General features: G+C 34.6%; 1 protein-coding gene and 1 long non-coding RNA gene across 11 annotated transcripts in view; one reads left to right on the top strand and one right to left on the bottom strand.

Moving 5' to 3' along the window:
* LOC128681677 (zwei Ig domain protein zig-8-like) overlaps positions 1-21,792 on the bottom strand; it is a 375,154-nt gene that overhangs the window by 244,069 nt on the left and 109,293 nt on the right. The gene's annotated exons all lie outside the window — the stretch shown is intronic.
* Positions 4,854-19,719, top strand: LOC128681816 (uncharacterized). 3 transcript variants are annotated; one of them, XR_008406065.2, is made up of 4 exons: positions 4,854-5,081; positions 6,250-6,387; positions 18,347-18,543; positions 19,443-19,719. It is a non-coding gene; the product is annotated as an uncharacterized LOC128681816 (long non-coding RNA). The 3 variants fall into 3 exon arrangements; XR_008406067.1 differs by lacking the exons at positions 18,347-18,543; positions 19,443-19,719 and adding an exon at positions 7,531-7,688; XR_008406066.1 differs by lacking the exons at positions 18,347-18,543; positions 19,443-19,719 and adding an exon at positions 6,561-7,240.

Genomic DNA, 21,792 nt, shown 5'->3' with positions numbered 1-21,792 from the left:
CCAGAAGGGCTTACCATTATTGTTTCTTCCAATGTTTTTTTCTAATAATATATCAAAATACATATTGTAACTCATCAAAAGAGTATTATACTTATACTAATCAAAAGAGGAATCACAAAATCTTTGCACATTCTGTGATTTTATACTTAAATCAAGTATTACTTATATATAGTACCATTTTTGTCCCAATACTTTTACAAAAATTGTGTGAATTATATTTACCGCCGAATATACCTATTTTATTTATAAATTAAAGTAAGCATACAAAATGCAATATTTCTCAATTTATTTTAAAACTTGTTTCAACACTGTTTCAATCACTTGATTAACTGGGAAAATATTTTGTCAGAATTTAAAAAATATGGTAATTTTATGTAAGTTTTGAGTTATTAAATTAACACAGCATAGTTTAAAATTGTTTTAAATTATTTAAAAAGAAGCAATCTGAACATTTTTTACTCATAAATTGAGTTGGGAGTTTTTTTTCACTGATGTAGTCCAGAAATATTTGATTCTTTGAACAGAAAATAATACGCGTGCATTTAAATTTACTTTTGAGAATTTGAAAAAAGGTTTTTGGTAAAAAAATATTATTTCTCTCAACCCGCAGGCGTGGATAACCATTAATTATTAAGTGGTGGTACAAATAATTTCACGAGGGAAGATTTCATTAATTAAACTCGCATTCCAAAAGTGAAGGCAAACACAGAAATTGAAATCTCGGTCTCGGTACAGATTCAGTTCGGTCGTATTATATGCAAGTCGTACTAAGCAACATTTCTGGCATAGCGAGGTCTGGTGTAGACAACTATTCGGAGATTGCGAGGGGGTGAGGTTAGGGGGGTTACCTCAGCACAGGATATTAAACCGAAACTGCTCTCACAGATTTATTATCCCATAACTAATATTTACCTGTTTGCGCAGTTAGTCTAAGAGCCGACGTCGGATTTCCTCAAGATTAATGGATAAATGTGTCTGAGGAGACTGAGCGACACGACGCAAGCTGCGCTGTTCACAAATTGTACTTGTAGTTCTTGATTTTCAGTTTATGCTAGTTTTTGGCTAAGTATTAATGTACGAAATGGACAACACTTAACGTTTAATACGTTAAGTCTTGTCCATGAGTAAGCTAGGTTGTTTCTTGAAACCAAACATAGATACTGATATCAACTTGAATTTGAGAAACATGGCCATTGGCCAGTTTAAATAAATTACTAATATAGTTTTGTAAGAATATCAAATTTTTTTACTATGGATTATGTCCAAAACAACCTTTTCAAGTGTGCAACTATTTAGTAATCCTCTTTTAAAGTTACAAAAATAAAACAAAAATATTGTCTTAGATAAATTAAAAATTTATAAAATATACAGGTGTTGAATCTTATTTTTATATTGTACTGAAATATTCCGCAGCCTCTCAGTCTATACGGAACGAATGCACAGAGGTCATCCGAGTTGCGACTAATTTTACACTCAGCTAACTTGTTTGCGTCCCATTTGTCTGATTCGCGAACAAACAACGGCCGGCCTATGTCTGCAAACAACTCTAAGAAATGGAAATAGGAATATTGCCTTGCTATAAACGCAAAACTTAGTAAGTCCCTTTGGTAACCCTACAAGCAACTTAGTTAATGGAATTTGTCCATATGTACTAGAAAAAATAAATTAAAATAATAAAATGCAAATGATTTAGATTTTCCTGGAATAACGGGAATTTTAAGAAGGATTTTTCACATGCTCTATCAAGTAAATAAGTTTATGACACTGGCTTCACTGCGGTGGAGCGAAGTGGGGGTGAAGTGAGGCGAGGCGGCGCGAGCGATGCTACGACGTGATGGATGATTGATGTGTATTCTTGGAACTGAGACACTAACATACATGTTTTCTGTTTCGTTTACACTGCCTCGTGTGTTATATTGTGTAAATAATATAGTTCTTATATATACATTTAAGATAATAAAGACAACCTCGGTGGCGAAGTGGTAAAGTTCTTGCCACTGAACCGAGAGGTCCTGGGTTCGTTCCCCGGTCGGGTCATGATGGAAAATTATATTTTTCTGATTGGATGTTTATCTATATATATATATATATATATATATATATATATATATATATATATATATATATATATATATATATATATATATATATATATATATATATATATATATATATATATATATATATATATATGTTATAAAATATAGTATCGTTGAGTTAGTATGCCATAACACAAGTCTCGAACTTACTTTGGGGCTAGCTCAATCTGTGTGATTTGTCCTAATATATTTATTTATTTTATTATCATATATAGTACCAGCACAACAGGCCCAGTGATCAATATCGAAAACTTGAAAATAGCAATTTCAAGACCCCCGTTTACATGTATTTTTCTTGTGTTAATTTTAATTTAAATAATAATTTTCGTACCATAAAGTTATCACAAACAATCAAAAAATATTGTAACATTAAACAAAATGTTGTACCGTACCGAAAGCCGTTTAGCTTTATTTGGATACCATCGAATATCAAGTTACTTATGAACATCGTGCACTGTTCGATATCTATAGGACTACATAAACCGGCTTTACACTGTCATAGATATGCACATAAGTAGATCACGAGGAGATTATAGATATCTCGCAGACAAAAGGTTTTAGCAGAGAAGTATTTTTAGCTTGCGAGAATTCATCCAAATTAATACGACTAAAATAAATAAATAAATAAATAAATAAATAAATAAATAAATAAATAAATAAATAAAAGAAATATATTAGGACAAATCACACAGATTGAGATAGCCCTAAAGTTCGAGACTTGTGTTATGGGATACTAATTCAACTATACTATATTTTATAAAAAATACATATATACCTAGATAAACATCCAAAACCTGGGGCAATCAGAAAAAAAACATTTTCCATCATGACCCGACCGGGGATCGAACCCGGGACCTCTCGGTCCAGTGGCAAGAACTTACCACTGCGTCACCGAGGTTGTCAAATAAAAGTGAAATAAAAAAAAAATACTACAATAAGCCGGTAATTTTTGAAGAACTTGTCTTTTAACATTATCCTTTGGTTTCCATATCTGTCTTTAGCCTTCTTGATATGTACCTAGCTTGTATATTTTATTCTTAATATATTTTTATGATCATCATTACTAAGGGAAGGCAGAAAATTTGTCACTGGTAGAGGCGAATTGAATGAAGATTGCCCAATGAGTGAGAATATGTCAAACTCAAGTCGAGGAAAGATTTAAGCTATTTGAACCATTCTTCTAATCATCAAATATAGTTATTTTGTCTCTCTGTTTTTCTTCTACCTGCCATATCTATTTGGGTTCGTCTCCAGCTATCAGAATGCGGCGTCTCCAGAGCGATCGCTGCTGGCTCATCATATGTTGGGTGTTTGTCCTTATGTCGTTTTTTCCGGAGATCTCTCTGTGTTCTCTATTTGTTTAATAGCTCTGTGTCACTGAAGAGGGCAGGGCTATATCGTCTATTAACTTGTTATTGATGACGAAACTTCGGACGTTGGCAATCTGGACCAGCTCGGAAGCCATGTCGAGTTGCCGAGCTATGTTGTGACGGAATTTGGCGAATATGTTCGGAATTTGGCTTCTTTGTACGAACTTCCGGGAATACTGAGGTATTTTCGCAATCATAAAGGAATATAGTTTGATGCAGTATATGCGTTCTTGTGTTCGATGAAAATCAATGACTTCGTATGTAAAAGTACTTACTCGAGCGCTTTAGACAATTCTCTGAAGTCAGTGGTGAATATTCTGTTTGGTGGTTGAAGCTTGCTTCTTATATAAATTATAATAATATGATTTGCAGTTCCTATTGAGAAAATGTTTGTGATTCTGTCTTATTTATTAGATCAATCAAATATGATAGTGATCTAAAGGTTAAAATGATAGTGATGTCCTCAGACCTCACGCAAATGGTTTAGTTAATGTTGGCGATTTAATATCAATAATGGTAAGAGCTAGAACGCTAGCCTAGAACTGCAGCATCAACCACGGATGGCGGATACTACGTTTCAAATTCGATTAAAAATAGGGTTCCATCATATAGAAATAAAAAATAAGCTTCATTCATAGACAAAAGAACCTTTTTGCTTTTAATACGACACTGTGACGGGCGATAGCGCGCCCATTTTTCCACTCAAATAAAAGGTATTTTCAAAAGATAATACCCTCCTTTTTTAATAAATCTACAATTCAGAGCGTGGGTCGTATACGCCCCCTGTATTTCCGGGTTAAAGTATTGCCACTCGGATGAAATGTCCTCTAATACATACATTAAAAATTCTCATACACTCCTATTTCAACTTGACATGAATTGATGATATTCACACGGATTCTTCTTCTTAGCGTGTCGACTCGGCTAAATTTGTGAGGACCAATACGACGCCACTGATACGGCTTTATCTGCAACGTCATACAGGTCTTCCAGTGTGCAGGTTGCTGCCACCTGGTTGCCCTGCCTACTGGTGGTAGCAGGGCAGCCATGGCTTGGGAAGATTCACCACATTTGCACACAGGTTTAGAGATTATACTTAAATCAAGTCAACAAAAAGGCATTAACTATAAGGCAAAAAGGCTAATAGTATCGATTAAATATTGGACAGAACGGCTCTTCACGAGTGGTCCAGAACAAATATGAAATGCTCATCTTTTTCAGAATCTAATCTGATTGCGAAACTGTGCATCCATGGCGTAACTTCGGAGTTATGTTTCACTTGTCTCTCGAAGATGTTGAGGTTAGGTTTGTATGTTTGTGGCATTGTCGTTGGTTTGTAACCTAGGTAACGTTAATGTTGATTGTCCAGGTTTGTCAGTTTTGTTTTATATGAAAAAATAAAGTATGTGATATACGCTCGTTAAATATATAGTTTTATTGATAGTAGGAAGCAACATGGAGACTTCCACAAGTGTATAATATTATTAGGAGTTTAACAGAAGAAAATGAGCACAAGATACAATGTAACTATACGTAGTTCAAAAACATATTTAGTAAATTTTGAATAATGAAAATAAGAAGCATTTCAATATTTGAACAATAACTGAACTAGGTATGCCAAATGAAACGACTAAAAATGTGTTGTGCCAATCAAATTTTGCCTGCACGCCGCCATCATTATTCTGCGCAAGTTAAAGTTACCGTTAAAGTTGACTGATGCAAATTTGATTTACTACAGGAGCTTTACTGCACACTTTTTGTTACACGTAGAAAATACAATGCCGATTACAATACAAAATACTTCAGTGAAACAAAAATTACAAATAATACAAACAGTGAATGTCAACTCCAATATTTATCGCTACATTTTATTTGAAATATTCGACAATGATATTTGATTAATGTTCAACATTCATATTAATGTTTATTCATTTCTGATCAATTGTATATAGTTCTACATTCGTTGCATCCATATATCCCATTTGCTAATTTTTTTTATCTGAAACAAACCGATTTATCTCAAGGAATTCGAATGAAACATTTTTGCTTTCATATTTTGCAACATGGGAGACAAAATACGATCGCCATTTTGAAATATCCCCCACTGCAATTTCTGCAAGGAAGTGATCCATCATTGCAACGTGATACATACACACAACTCCTTACACGATACACACGATGGCTGCCAAGATATCGTCAGGGTTGAGTAAGGGACGCGATGCAATGCAATATTCCGTGTAACGTAAATCAATCATGCTTGCATCTTTCGTACGGTCAGCAACAAAAGTACTTTGATATTAAGAGATTGTATTCTGATGTTTAAATTCACTGTAATCGTAAATGCAGGTCAGACTAGACGACTTGAATAAAATCTGATACAAGTGATAGCACGTGGCATATGCAAACTAATATAAAAGAGTCAAGTTCCTGGTCAAACTCATTTGGCTCGACTAGGATTGAAACCTGGGACCTTTCGATCACCACTAAGTCGACGCGGTTCAATTCATCGGAAAGTAAGATGGCGTCACATCATGATATACTTCCGAACCTGCATTTCCTTGCTGGCACGCTTCCAGAAGGTTCTATTAACAAACCTCTCTGACATTATCGCTGAGCGTTATTTTATCCAGTGTGAAAGTATCTTTATGTATTGTATTAACGAATACATACAATGATAGTAAAAGAAGTGAGTAAACATTTCTGGCTATGCTGTTTCTGGCAGAAAGTTGTGACTTGATTAATCAAGAAGAATATGCCAATGCCAATTCTGTTATTTAAAGATAAAGAAGGCCGAGGGTACTAAAAAGTGGGAAAACACTCAGAGGAGAAAAATATGACAGGAGATGAAGATTCTACCGGACAGATGTTGCCGCCGCGGCTTGCGGAGTCAATCGCCCAGTGACCGTGAAATAAAAAAGGTATGTGCGCATGTGATACCTGTCGTTTAACATATCATTATGCAACGCGAAAGTTTAAAAGTTGTTACTCAGATGAGAGTGAAGTATTAACACAAAAATATACATATAGTTTTATAACAAAACTGACCAATTTAAAATATAGAATTGAATACATAATAAACACATTTTTACAGAGACACCAAAACTCGCAAAAAATTAGATAAACAAAATTAATGACTTCTCAAAATGCGCAAGTCTTATAACCTTAACACAGAAGTAAAATACACAATTCCAACTCCTTAGAAGTCGGTACGCATTAACCTTATTTGTAATATTTTCTCGGGAATCGCAAATTTGCCGCAATTCACGGTGCCTCATGAATTATGGACGAGATATTTATTGTGATAGCTTTCTGGCCATCAAACATATTTAACCCTAATAATGCAATGGAAATATGTGGCGAAAATGGCGTTGTGATTGTGTAAGGACATTGCTTGTTGGACTTCGGGTGAAATATCAGTTGGTTGTAAGATTGTAATGCTGCTCAAATATCTGACGATACTGCAGACAGAGAATGTCGTGTTGCGAAGAGAGCCCACATGGGTTAACCATAGTACCGCTAGAATGATGATGATCGTAGGGATTGCCTTGGTTGGCACAAGACTGCAAGAAATGGTGTCGTCATCTTGTGGCCAAGGCCGTGATCCACATTAGGTCGCCGTGCTGCAGTAATAAGTACGATATAATTATTTTCAACAGTTTAATGTGTATGAGGATAATTACACAATCACGAAAATTTATCAAACTGATTTCAATGAAAATTGGTACACGGACAGAATATAACTTGGAATAGCGCCTTGGGTAAATTATCCCGTAGGAAACGCCCGGGGCTTGGCTAGTGTAGGTCTATTTCTAATGTTGTCTTGTATTAGCTCTGTTTGTCTAATGATCTTGGGTTGCAATTCCTAACTAACCTGTATTCCAGTAGCCCGAACTTGACATTTAAAGTTCGACAACAAGAAAATAGTCTCACAATTTTCCTTCTATGTTCTTATCGTTACAATATTTGCCATATCTCTTTGTTTAATCTTCTTACTAATAGTATCACAATGCACAACGAATTCAAGACTACTAAAAACTATAGTGCTGTTTTTAATTTGGCAGTTAGTTAATAGAAGATCGAATTGCCCTCCCCACTTGAACTCAAAGACAAGATGCGTGAAGACCGGCGAAGTTCTAAGCACGTAGTAGTTCGTTAGGAAGACGGCTAGAGATGGCACGTGAGCTGCGTCGAGCTCGAGACCACATGTCGTAAAGTCAAATAAAAATATAAGGTCATATTGCTCGTATTTTTACATGTAAACATATTTACAAATGAATGAAATATTTACGAAAACTTATTTCGTAAATACTTCATTTTCAGCACGAGTGGTATGTATAAAATTAAAGTTAACATGTGTAAAATATTTCAGCTCAATGAACTGAAGATAACAGTTTCAAAATTGGCAAATTGATATTTTTTTTATTTTATAATATTTAAAAACAAATTGTCACGAAAATTTAGGTACATAAGAACTTGAAGAAGACGTCTTATTAAGTGTATGTTTTTCCGTATGACACATTTTCTCACCTAATGTGGTAAACACATGAGAACCTTGGGCTCCATTCGATGACATAACAAAGGCGAAATTACATTTAGAAGTAACGAATCGATTTTAAATCTAAACAGTCTTTTACAAAAATGTCACTTTTGACACATGTTTTTAATGTTGTCAGAGATGATGATCATGCTTATCAAAATGTACGTACGTAATGTGCGTACAAAATTTTCAACTAATCGGTTGAAGATATCTGCTTCAAAATTGAGTTGCAAGATTCCATCCCAATAGACATAGGGACATAGGAACCATATTGATTTCTTTTTGGTCGTTGTAGTGTTGTAACCTCTATTTTTATTCGCTGTTCATGTAAACTAAACTTTACTAGGCCTGTACTCTTTACGATTTCAAATTACATATGGGTTTCACACAGTCAGCTCGAGCATATTCGAATCATTTCCCATCCCTACGAATGAACGCGGGTCGAACTAACAATAAGTAATCTGTGGCAGTGGTCGGTAGCTTCCTGCTTTTATTGCTTTGTATCACTTTTAGTTTATTACATTACAATCCAGCGGAGATTGACTTCCTCCATAAAGTGCGACTTTGTGGCTTCTCTTCAGAAGTTTGAAGACAGACATAGAACATTTTATTTTTTTTATATAATTTTCGTTTTCATTTATTTCTACTTTCAAATGAATGACTTCGCATGGCTCCGTTGTATAGACGTTAAAAATGTTTTTCAAAAATATTCAAAACCTAACCTAGGCGTGACAGAGGAACAAGTAACAATGATAAAGTGAGACAGCTAATATCTCAAACTTTAGCAATTACTAGAAGACTGTTTGCCTGTTTTGTCGTAAATCTTGAAAGCGGATGTATGTCTCATACTTACACGTTTGTATCTCACAATGTCTTTATTTACATGGCACACTCCTGGCGGAACATGTAACACGATCTCTTTATACACAACATCTATTTTCATTAATTCGTTCATACCGAATATATCCAAAATCTAATTAAAAGCCGTTTCACACATGTTCACATGCAACTGTTTTGTTACTGCATACGAGAGAAATTAAGTTACCTCGTACCGGGATGTTAATGTTCTTGTCCTTTCGACAACTTTAGCTCTTCTCGATTGATGGAGCACGTTGCGATTTTAGGTGTATTGAGTAGGAACATTATATCCTGAACTACCAGGCGCTGTGTAATGATCATTCGGGTGAAGTCTGCTCTATTCAAAGTAAAAGTAAAAAATCATTTATTTTCTTCGACAATCGTTAACAATACTTAAAAATAGTACAATTAATTATTAATACCAGCACCGATTGAAGGAGACTGGAGGCCGATGAAGGCAGGCCTGTGTTACAGTATTCCATTGACATAATGAAGTTTATCATTTTAACACAATGGCCAATGTTCGTCCAATATTTGTTAAGCTTAGATTTTTACATTATTTCTTCTTAAAATCGTTCTAGGATCTAAATAGCTCACTTAGTTCATGTTCATATAAAATAATAATAAAAAAATAGCTCAGTCTCACATGTAAGATTTCCGCTCTGGTCACGGTAGTCCGATCATGGAATTAGTAGTTACAGGTCCGACTTCCTTCGTCAAATACAAAATTATAATTCTACAATCAACGAACACGTCATTTTGTCTAAACGTCAGCGACGCGCAGGTTAAAATCAACGTCAAAGTTGAGTCAACTTTATTGGCATCACAAATTGGTCCTATTCTAGACTTTCATTCGATTTGGATACCCTACATGCAACTCATTACATGCACGGAGTAAGGTGCGGGCCGCTTTTCTGTCTCATTTCCAACTTCTCTTTGAAGTTCTAAACGGTGGTAATTTTGAGTTCCACCGAGTCCTGAGTCTTCAACTGTGTATATCTACATGGGAAAAGTTGGATACAGTAATACTTGTTTTAAACGTGTTTCAAATATTAATTGAGACATATTTTAAATACTGATGTATAATAAAGTTGGCATACTGCGACTAAATTCATTAGGTACCAAAAAAAACTTGTCAAATAATCCCGAAAATCCCACGTGAGCAAAGCCCCGGCGCAGCTAGTCATATTATAATTAAATTAGATATTATCAGACAATATTGTTACGTTTTCGTAACAATATGTAATGTAATGGAACGGATAATCTCGTCAGCATAAATTATATTGAAATCCCATTTGGCACAATTTGCAATTAAGATAAAAAAGAAGGTTTTCACAACTAGATTACATGTTATTCAATACTAGCGGGACGTCCCGGCTTCGCTCGAACGAGCGAACGAATATAATATTAGGGCAAATCACACAGATTGTGCTAGCCCCAAAGTAATAAAATAATATTAAAAACAACTGTAATTTAACCGTATTGATAAATCTGATGGTGGTATGTTGTGTGGCAGTCGTTGAACACGAGAGCAACTTTGAAAAATGAGCTGTCTCTCTTCTGACTGACAAGTTTATTTTAACGACTACTTCTTATATATTGCAGTCATAGACCGACTACTAAATAATAGAAAAGACCCGCGCTAGTAGTACTCGAGGCGTGGGTGTGTGGGGTTCCCGCTATAGATTAGTGTCCGTGTACTCCCGTGGGTGTGGTACGAGGTGACTCTGGAATTAAACGCTATGACAGCTGATACACAACAGCATTTCCGACGATAACGTCAATAAAACCTATAATTATACTTTCAAACGGTCCTAAACAGTATTCTGTAAAGATTCCGTTTTACTAAATGATACGGAACTCCAAAATATATTTATGTACGAAAAACCACAAGTATCCAATTTAGCTGTAACGAAGATTTCTTATTTTTACACAGTAATGGGTACTTGATTACCTTTTTAAGAGTTTGTATTGTTGTAAAAATTGGCTTGTAACTATCTGTTCGTCAAGTAAATAATAGTAGATAATATCTAGGATAATATCTATACAAAATACTTTTTCTTTTTTGTTGACATCAACATCGAATTTGGCTTGGTTAATAATTAATTGACAATGTAATTCGACCTACATTAATCAAGTTGGCTCAGTTATTACAGATTAACCGATGACACATGAACTGTACTCGTAAGTACCAATGTACTTTGTATTATCACAGTAAATAGTCAGCATGCTTAGTAATCAGCCCGGGTACGCTCACTAAGTACTCAATTAGCGGAAGCAGGCGCGTCGGAGCTAGCTAGATAGAATTATAAAAACGAAAGTGTGTTTATTGGTCCCTCTTTCACGTTAAAACGAAGGACTGAAATGATTTTTGATGTGGAGATATTTGGAGAGTGATATAGGCATATGATGCAACGGGCAATAGCTAGTTATTCATTAAAAATATATTTTAATTGAAATCAAAATCAAATCATTTATTCAGAACTCAGGCCTTCACAGGCATTTTTTCAGGTCATATTCTAAATTAAATGATGTTTACCAAAGCTAGAAACTACTAGCATTTCGGAACGACCACTGCTGAGAAGAAATACCGAAAGAAACTCAATCATATTAATTTATTTATTATTCACTTGAACAATCATAATATGTTTCAGTATACCTTTTAACCATGTATACCTTTATTGTGTACTTACATTATTATATTACTGATAAAAAATTATACATAAATTTCTTTTGGCATAATAGGGACCAACACTGTTTGAATGAGTTTCTTTCGGTACTTCTTCTCAGCAGTGGTCGTTCCGAAATGCTAGTAGTTTGTAGCTTTGGTAAACATTATTAATTTAATTTAGAATATGACCTGAAAAAATACCCAAACGAAAATCTTTAAAAAGACACATGCTACTTAAAAATTCTTACGTTATACTCGAATATGAAATCTGGCGAGCAGTGTTGGTTTTGTCAAATGTTTTTTACTAGATGCGTTTGTTATTCAATTGAAAACAAACAACACCAAACATTATTCAATAAGTATTATCATTTCTCTTTTATTGCCGAATTACAAAAGTATAACAACTAATTACTTAGATGTAGCGTAAAGAACGGTACGGCCCATAAAGTTCGCGTCACTGACTCTCGGGGGCCATTTTATTATCAAAAGATGTTTATGCATGGGGCCTTGGCCGACATGCCTAATTTATGGACACTTTTGAATATTTCCTGCCCAAATCGCGACGTGACTTTTACTGGGTTATTTTGTGCCAAGACAATATTATATTATCTTTTGAAATTCTGAAGTATCGTTTCATTTACCGAGAAATTGACAAATGAGTATCGAAGAGCAGAGATTTTTGATCAGTCATAATCACATTTGACTTTGGTAGAAAAAATACTAATATTTAATAGGATAGACATAAATAAATTAAAAGAAAAAACTTTTAAGAAAAGCTTTTATTTAAATACTCCAAAAAAAAAAAGAAAATAAAATTTTCCTTTAAAATTTTATACCCTCATTATACACAATTTATATGACCATAAAAGCTTGTCGCGAGGTTTGCGTAAGTACCTAGAAGTATTTTACATACATGCATACATTGCAAGTTAAATAAAAGCTTTTAAAAAGCACTACAAATCAAAAGTAAAATAGTGATAAATTTTACACAGGTTATTAAAAAATTAATAAGCTCATGTAATCATGCTTTCTGTAATGTCACATGTTATATTGTTGATGAGTCTAATAAATATGTAAATTAAAGTTCTACAAAAGGTCTTTCTGTAGTAATTTTTAATGGCTTGTTTAATAAAAGGCGCTAGATATTTATGATAGGACAAGTCAAGCACGTGATTCATTGTCTTTGAACTCGCTTTCAATATATTCAGTGTCACTCATCGAAACACTATCTTAGCATCACCCTTTAAATTTATACGACGTGATACGAAGTTGACGTGTTTACTACGAGTCGGAAATCTCGCTTTAAAATACTGACACTAGCGCAGAGGAGAACATATAGTACATATAAAGCGTTTAAAAGCACGTGCGCCCTTACTACGGCCCCGCTTAATTAGCGTATTTAGACTGCAAATGTATTTATTTACTTACTAAGTCTGATTGCCGTATACAGACTTACAACGTTATCACTACTTTATTTTAATTATGTACCTATTGAATAAGCTATTCTTTTCTCACTATAATAAATTGTTGGAAAAAATGTTAAATGTGAATTTTACTTAATCAAATATATACGGACTATCGATAGTTAAGTGATGTGTTGGGAATGTAGCTTTGACTCTGTAGTACTCTTCTCTATACGACGACGAAGATAGTACAACGTTCTATGCAACTATCTTTTGTACATGACATGATGTCTCTCGTGTGATGACAATATTCCAGTTATCCGCGGACAACCAATGGAATTTCTTTCTCTTTGTTATTCTCGCGATCCTAACTAAATAAAAAAACTAATATTACAAATGCGAAAGTAAGTTTGTTTGTTACCTCTTCACGCTCTATTTACTTAACCAATTTTCTTGAAATTTTGCAGACATATAGTTTGAAGTACGGAGCCTTCTCCGTACTTCCTGTCTATGTGTCTGTATGTCCTTACATAGAGTACCTTTCAGGCCGGAAAAAGAACAGCTTCCGTGGGACATCACGCGGGCGAAGCCGCGGGCAAAAGTAGTCTCAAATAAGTAATGTCTAGTCCCGTCACTATCACTGAACGAAAGAATAAATATATTAATATATTAGGACAAATCACATAGATTGAGCTAGACCCAAAGTAAGTTCGAGACTTGTGTTATGAGATACTAACTCAACGTTATCACATTTTAACGTTTGTTTTTGTAGTTTTATTATTACGGAATTCACCTGTATTTGTCCAGTAGTTATTTCTTTTATTTTGAGTATGAAAAGGGTTTGAAAATTATCGTTTATTGTAGTAACAAAAAGTTAACACAAAAAAAAGTAATGAATAAATTCTAAACTTTTCTCAACTTCAATCAGAAAGAGTTTTAAACAAATTAGACGCAAAAGAAGTGGGCTTAAAGCCGTCGCTTTAAAACTCGATTTCAATTCATTAGTGGGCCATTAATTCGGCCGTAATCCCGAATTTGTTCAAGTTCGGCCTTCACTTTACTACTAGTGTTGGAGGAGAGAGACTAGTTTTAATTTTAATTAAAAGACTAGACTCTTACACTGAAAAAGTTCGAGTCCTAAATTAAAACCAGGTATATTTGAAGAAAGAAAGAAAGAAAGAATATATTTGAAGTTATCTCCATCTTCTTCTAATGCCGTACGTAAATTAATATGGATATATTCTTAGTGCCTAATAAGTATTTAAATAAATATTTAAGCTTAGCAGCTGCTTTATAGTCCTAGTGTACGTAACAGTAAGGTTATTTAAAATATAGGTAACTTTTTTGTTTCAAAGAAAAATTGGTCGAACCTAGCGAGATTGATCGCTTAACAAAGCGAAGTCACAGCAGTAATGAAAAACTTGTAAAATTTTGAAAATAATTTAAAATTTTAGCATTTTCATCTCATCATTATTTTCAAAATTTGTTAAAAACCATATGTGACACGTTTAACAAAGCATTATATAAATAATATTGTTTAAGAAAATATTAAAACAATTAAATAATTCCTCATAGATTCTCACAAAACATTTTAAAGTAAACATAGGCTCCATGTTAAAATCTCAGGTCAGAAAATAGTGTGTCTCATCACTATTAATCGCGCCATATTAAGTTTTCAAAGGAAATTGACAATGAGTCGGCCCTAATTTTCTCCTTTTGAAATTTTAAGATTGTATCAACAAGTTTCGGCTCCGGACTTGTTTGCACACGTCTTTGGTTGAATGAGGAACGAGGATGTGGAGTTTTCAAAGGTCTCTGTATATAAAGTTTTTGGAAATTACTCGATAGGCTGTATTAGGTCGAGAAAAATTGTCTTTACAACAAAATGGAGGTTGTCAATTATCGTATTTTTTTATCATTTTTATTCTATCAAAACTTGCAAATAAAAATGTGATGTTGCCTAAATATTTTCATTCAACAAAATATAATAGAAATTTGGGGTTACACAATTTTAATTAAACAAGCCAATATTATGTAAGTTTGTGTTTTATGAATCGTGCATGATGTGAATTATATTCATAATTTGGGTCCCCCGCGGCGTCTGTCTGTGAACGCTAATTTCAGAAACCACTTACTAGATAGGTAATACTACCGCCATATGGCTGTCTAAGCTAATATCAGAAAATTTTATTTTAAAATTAATACTCGTATTACTTAAATACAGACATGTATTTTAAAAAGGCGGCCGAGTTGTAAAATCACAGCCGAATCTAACCCCGGGCTTCGCGGCTGTACAACCCAAAGGCAACCGTGTACAGGCAGAGATGAGAGACAAATAAATATAAATAAATATATTAGGACAAATCACACAGATTGAGCTAGCCCCAAAGTAAGTTCCAAACTTGTGTTATCAGATACTAACTCAACGATACTATATTTTATAACAAATACATACATTGATAAACATCCAAGACCCAGGCCAATCAGAAAAAGATCATTTTCCGTCATGATCCGACCGGGGATCGAACCCGGGGCCTCTCGGTTCAGAGGCAAGCACTTTACCACTGCGCCACCGAGGTCGTCTAGACAGGTATTTTGATTAAGGTTTTCTTTGAAACATAATTTATTAAGAATTATTATAATTATTTCAATCATATATCTTTTCAATTTAAACATAAATAACATTGATTTTAATATGTGGATGGGTAATATGGTGATATATATTTCAAAATCAATCGTAAATTACCTGTATATCTTTGCCTACTTCCTAGTTATTTACGTTTAGTGTAGTAGTAAGTTTTTTACTCCTACAAGTTTGAGGTTTAGTTCTCCTATAATTCTGACGCATGTCGAGCTCCAGGGAACAGCTAGTAAGTAAAATATTTTATGCCATAACAAGACACTTCATAATCAAAGGTATATCAACAAACATGATTTAACAAGCTCAAAGGAGAGAGCGGAGAACACAGAGGGTCAAACTCCACAAACTGAGTATGAAACAGGGAAGTATTCACTCGAAAACTATTCGTATAAAGCTTCGCAGTTGATTAAAAAGGTTACAAAGACTTGCGGCGCACGACCACATCAAACATAAAGTTTTGTTAACTGTTTTATGTCCACACTTGTTGTGCCGCAGAGCTTCGTTTATGTGGGATTTTCATAATATGTGGCCGTCTAAATCGAAAGCGACCTTATGGCGGCTGGCATTTAGGTCTTTATTGCCGTTGTTCGAATACAAAACAACGGCAATAATGGCGTAAGTGCCGGGCGCCATAAGGCCCCTTTTCATTTGGACGGCCACATATATTTCTTAATTTCGTCAGTATGTGCGGATATCGTTTGAGGCGACTAAGGAATATAAAGTCTAGGCAACAACAGATTTCACAATAAGCGTTGACGTAAGACATGCCGCCGTTCATAATTTCAGTGTATTACGCGGCTGCGAACGTCACATCTGATAATGCAACTGTAAACTCTATAAAACCGTATTATAGATACAACATTTCATAAAAAGCCGTCCACAGTGGGATATTTCCCACTGTGGACTGTGTGTGTGTGTGTGTATTACATACATGTCGGGAAAATAACAACCACAAGCGTTATCTAGTGAGTTTTTTGATGGCAAGCGATTACCGTAGCCCGTTCTGTATGAAGTTGCGCAGTGGATTAAAACGGTACAAAGAGTTGCGGTCGGCCGCCGCATCAAACATAAAGTTGAGCCTAGTTTACAAGCATTTTATGTCCAGATTGTTGGTACTACCATTGATATAAAATCTACAGACAGAACTTGTTTCTTTCCGGCTACACAGCACAACTGGCTGGGTCATGGGTAATATTAATGCCCTTCTACACAACTGATGTACCAACGACAAAACTCCTCGACGTAATTTTTATTGACTAAATATTTATAGGTGGCTTTATAAATTAATTCTTCTTTTCGTCGCTTCTATATAAGTAGATAAGAAAATTACATAAACGACGTGGAATGAAATGAAATCAATTGGGCTTGAAATGAGTAAAGAGCTTCTGTAATAATGCCTGATTAAAACGGTAATCCTATCGCTCAAGGAACTTCCATAGCATATTTTATATATCTCTGACATATAAATATCCATTGGTTATGATTAATGTATATATGTATCTATATATGGAGCTCAATAGCGTAGTGATTAGATTAGGTTGGCCTGTAATAGGGGCGGTTAAGACGCTCTCACAATAGTAGGGACTATTGTGAGAGCGTCTTGTATTACAGGCCAACCTAATTTGTATATTCAGACGTTGAAACCCGCCAATCCGCAATGGGGCCGCGTGACCCACCACCACATTCGGCCCGTACAAGGAGTATTCATCCGTAAGGAAGGCCTGAACCCCAGCAGTGGGGACGTTTAAATGGCTGTTGATGATGATGATAAATATTGTCTATATTGAAGTGAAAATATCGAGTCTATTTGTTTTACGTCTATGGTTAATTCCTACTCTGTATGAAATTAATTCAAGGCAGGTCCGGGGCAAAATTTAATCTTGTTTTTCGTGTTTATGACTGTGTATTTTGTGTTTTAGTTACTATGGCGTAAAGAGTCTTTAGTGCCTTCAAACATGCTTTGAAAACACGCAAAAATAACTAAGTTTTTTCGACGTATTTTTTTAGTTCCATACGGTTTTAAATAAATGAGTCTTTTATACGAGGCGACTAAGGGGTGTCCCAGGTAGGCGGCCGGTAGTAAAATGGCAGCCGATTTTTGAAAATTAGGTTTAATTTTTACGCCATTCTCGGGGATCGGGGTAAAGAATTATGAGAATAAATTGGAAATACTTTTCATTGCGGTGGGATAGAAAATTTTCTCTATTTTAATCTGTTCTGCTAAAAAACCTGCCATACAGTTAATTCGCAACTTAAGATTCAATGTACCCCGTAAGAGGATAGAGACGTGATACAAAAGTATAGTCATAAAGAAAAGCCAAATACAAGGCAGTGTTAGTCAATAGAAATCAAATGAGCCGAGGCTTTGAATTGTGCCGAATAGATTTTCAGAAAATCGCCCGCACTCGTTTGTTCATTCAGCTCTTTGCGCCCAATTCTAACTAGAAATGAAAGTGGACATTTTCAAAAAGGCCCATTTCCAGCCAAATCTTTATGAAACAGCTTTTACGTTCAAACTGAAGAGCATCGAAACGCCTATTTTATACAAACAAAACAAACAACAGTACGTATGCATATATTACATGATGGCTTAAATTTTTATGATTATAGATAGAGACCCTTCCAACCATAGTTTCGAACACTCTCGATTAGATTCTCTTAAAATAAAAAACTAGATCAAAATCGGTACAGCAGTTTGGCCGCTACGATAGTACAGTTCATACATCTATACAGAAACGTTAATCTAGAACTCCCCTTCTGTCATCAGGGTTAAAAAGAAGGCAAAAACTGGACGTTTTCCGTTTTTGGCCAAACCATTTGCCAAGGCTGGTCATAGCTGCATCGGCTAACAATATACGCCAATGCAAACAGCGCCAGAAACTGAACATCCTATTGGCTTCAGCTCATAGCCTGAAATAGACGCTGCAATTTGAATGGGCGAATACTGAAGTAGTTAGTACACAGGTTAGTTGCTAAATAGAATTTGCAAATGTTCAGTACGATTGTGATAAATCTGTACGAAAAATGTTGTCGTCTTGAGGACTCCTGTAGTACCGTCACTGCACTACAGAGCACGCGCGATTACTGAAGTAGTTAATATGTGTATTAAGTTGCTAAATAGAATTTGCAAATATTCGGTACGATTGTAATAAATCTATATGCAATATGTACTAGAATTATACAGACGAGTAATTTTGCTCTAATAAACTAAAAACAGTGCAATATTTGAATGTACATAAATGATAATTTATCTATACATATTTGTATCTAATGATACATATTATAAAAATGTCGCATCCGTTTGTCTGTATGAAAATGATAAACTCAAAAACCGGGGGATTTTTTACCTGCATTGGGAATCCCCTTACTCAGAATCTCCTGATGGCGTACGACGTAGCGGCCACTACGCCATGATGTGAAATACTTTCGTGGGTTTCCATTTTACCAACGTATCATCTTCGTCAACATCATTTTGTTTTACATACCTGTAACAATAAAAAAGTTAGTTATTGGTGTGTGGTTTATACGGAGAAAAGTTAAAAGTATTCACAAATTATATTGTACACACATATAGTTATATAAAATTTTTATTAGATTGAAGTTATGCAGACAAATCTTCTGTTGGCAAAACTTAAGTGACACAGCCTTGTCAGGCAACACGTCTCCTTGCCGCGTCTGTGTGATAAAACTCTAAAAATAACGGACGGATTTTGGTACGGTATTCACCAATAGATAGTGTGATTTCTGAGGAAGGTTTAGGTGTATAATTTATTAGGTTTTACCCAAGCGAAACCGGGACGGGCCGCTAGTTGTAAATAAAACGTATATTTTTGTAAACAAATTATCTTTGTTTTCATTTTTAGGCTTTGCGGCGTCACAACCCCGGATGAAAGAAACACAAAATAGAAACACGCAAAGATGAGAGATCAATTCCGCAATTTCCATAGTAAATAGTCTCTCAATAGCTACGTCAGAACATCTATTTACGACGCAGATATCGGTGTAATAACTTACGTAGTCTCTGATATAATCGCGTTATACGACTGATATTTATCTTATTGTTATGTTTGTTCGTCTGTAATCTTACACGCCAGCGGAACCCGCGTATTATTTTCTGTTGAACCCTGAATTAGCGGGAAAAGAGAAATTGTCCAAGATAAAACTATTTTCTATCTTTTATTTGTAGAAACTATTAATCTAACTATTCCTAAACAATGACAAGATAGCTGATTGTGTTTCATTCCACTTAATAGCCAGGGTATGTCGACCGCATTTAATCATAATTTTCAGCCTTCATCTTTTTTCGCGTCACTTCCTACGGTCCTATGTCAGTCCCGTCCATCGCTTTCCCGTAAACCAAACAATGTCACCTGACCATCGGTAGTGGTATACCAACAAGTACTTGCCCTGGTCTCCATCGATAATTTTCTTTAATAAAAAATTAAATTTTAAAAAATCACTATCAAGTTACTAATAAACCCATACTTTAACATGACCTGAAATCCACAAGCCAAGACAAATTACAGACTTGAAAGCCATGGCTCTCGGCTCTGTCTACCCGTGGAGGTTAAAATTTAACATTATAATGAAAAGTCATTCTCAGATCATCATCACGTCTAAGCCTTTATCTGTCTAGACAACACGGAACGAAAATGCTCTTGGAAAATTATTTCCAGAAGCCTAATCTAAAATTTCCGCCTCATTCATTAGATTTCATAATACAAATTGGTCGTAAATCTGAAATCTCTGATCACAGAGGCAGGTGTATTTCAGCGACCAACTTAAATTAAATATATTAAAACATTACGGAGATTTCTCGGAAGGCCGCTGAGTAATTTCGCTATTATATTATATATTTTGTTTGCGTGGGTTTCAACTGATAAAAAAACAAATGACACAACTTGAATAACTTTCACTTGGTTATATGATTATACATTTCTTTTTCCACATGTTTTTGTAATGTTCCTCCCAGGTTATTTGGTCGGGTCTTACTTATTCTCGTAAATTCACACATCTTTATGGTCTGAGTTTATTATAATAAATTAGCTCAGTTTTTTATTTTATCAATGCATTTGATGTAAGATACAGTATTACGTTTTTATCTCTTATGGGGTATAAATAATCAAGAGTCGACAAAACTCGAAAGTCACAATTAACAGCTAGTTGGAATAGGGATTCAGAATTAGTTTATGTATAAAATTTCGTCTTGGCATACATATTAATGTAATGAAGTTTAAAGATGTATCTGTACTTGTCTGAGTCGTATCGTATCGCCCAAGATCAACATTTGTTTCGGTAAAATCATGGAAATAAGTACTAAAAATTCAAATTCAAATAAGTTCAATAAACTCCAGCAAAACCAGGTGACTGAGTCGTAATAAAAGCCTCATCCGCCTCAGTAATAAAGAAGCAAAACGGTAAAATTTCCTATACACGTGGTTTCTTCAGGTCCACACATCAAGACCGCTTGAAAAACTCCATTCGGCTTTACACAACTTTGCGTTGCTAGCTCATAGACCGCTTAATAAAATAGAACACAATATTCTATTCTATTGTAATATTTCTCTCTTTTTATTATACTGTATGTATTAAATTTATCTTTATTTACTGTCTGTATACAGTCTTCTTATGAATAAGTAAAGAAAATAGCTTTTTACATTGAGCCACTGAATATCGGTGTCATTATGAACAATACCTATTCTTGTTTGTTTGATTGATCAAACGATAAACCGTAGCTTCTGATAGACACTCGTATTTGGCTGCATTTCTTGTTATAGACTATTCTGAAAATATAGGTATCTTAAAATTATTATGTTAGTTTCAGAATTCCTTTTAGAATATGCTTAACAAATTTTAATCATCTTTTATTTTAATGTCCATAAAATAAAAGGTGATTAAAATTTGTTGTCAATATCAACATTTAGACATGGCTCTTGGCAAAAGACTAAAAAGGACATTTTATGTATCAAAGTATCTACGGGTAACATAGGTAAAAAAGTCATATTCTACAAAGTAAACTTATTTTTACCCGACTATAAAGGAAAGGTATTGTTTTTCGCGCGTGTATTCTGTGTCTATGTAATATTCGTTATTACCACATAACCCCAAACCGCTGAATGGATTTACATAAATTGAGGTATCGTAACATTCGCCTTAGCTGGCCGAGTGTCCTTAGATGGGTCACTTAAAAAAATAAGATGGTGGCTGTGTAAC

This window comes from Plodia interpunctella, chromosome 2 (genome assembly GCF_027563975.2).
Source record: "Plodia interpunctella isolate USDA-ARS_2022_Savannah chromosome 2, ilPloInte3.2, whole genome shotgun sequence".
Classification (NCBI taxonomy): domain Eukaryota; kingdom Metazoa; phylum Arthropoda; class Insecta; order Lepidoptera; family Pyralidae; genus Plodia; species Plodia interpunctella.
This window is presented reverse-complemented; position numbering and strand designations above follow the sequence as displayed.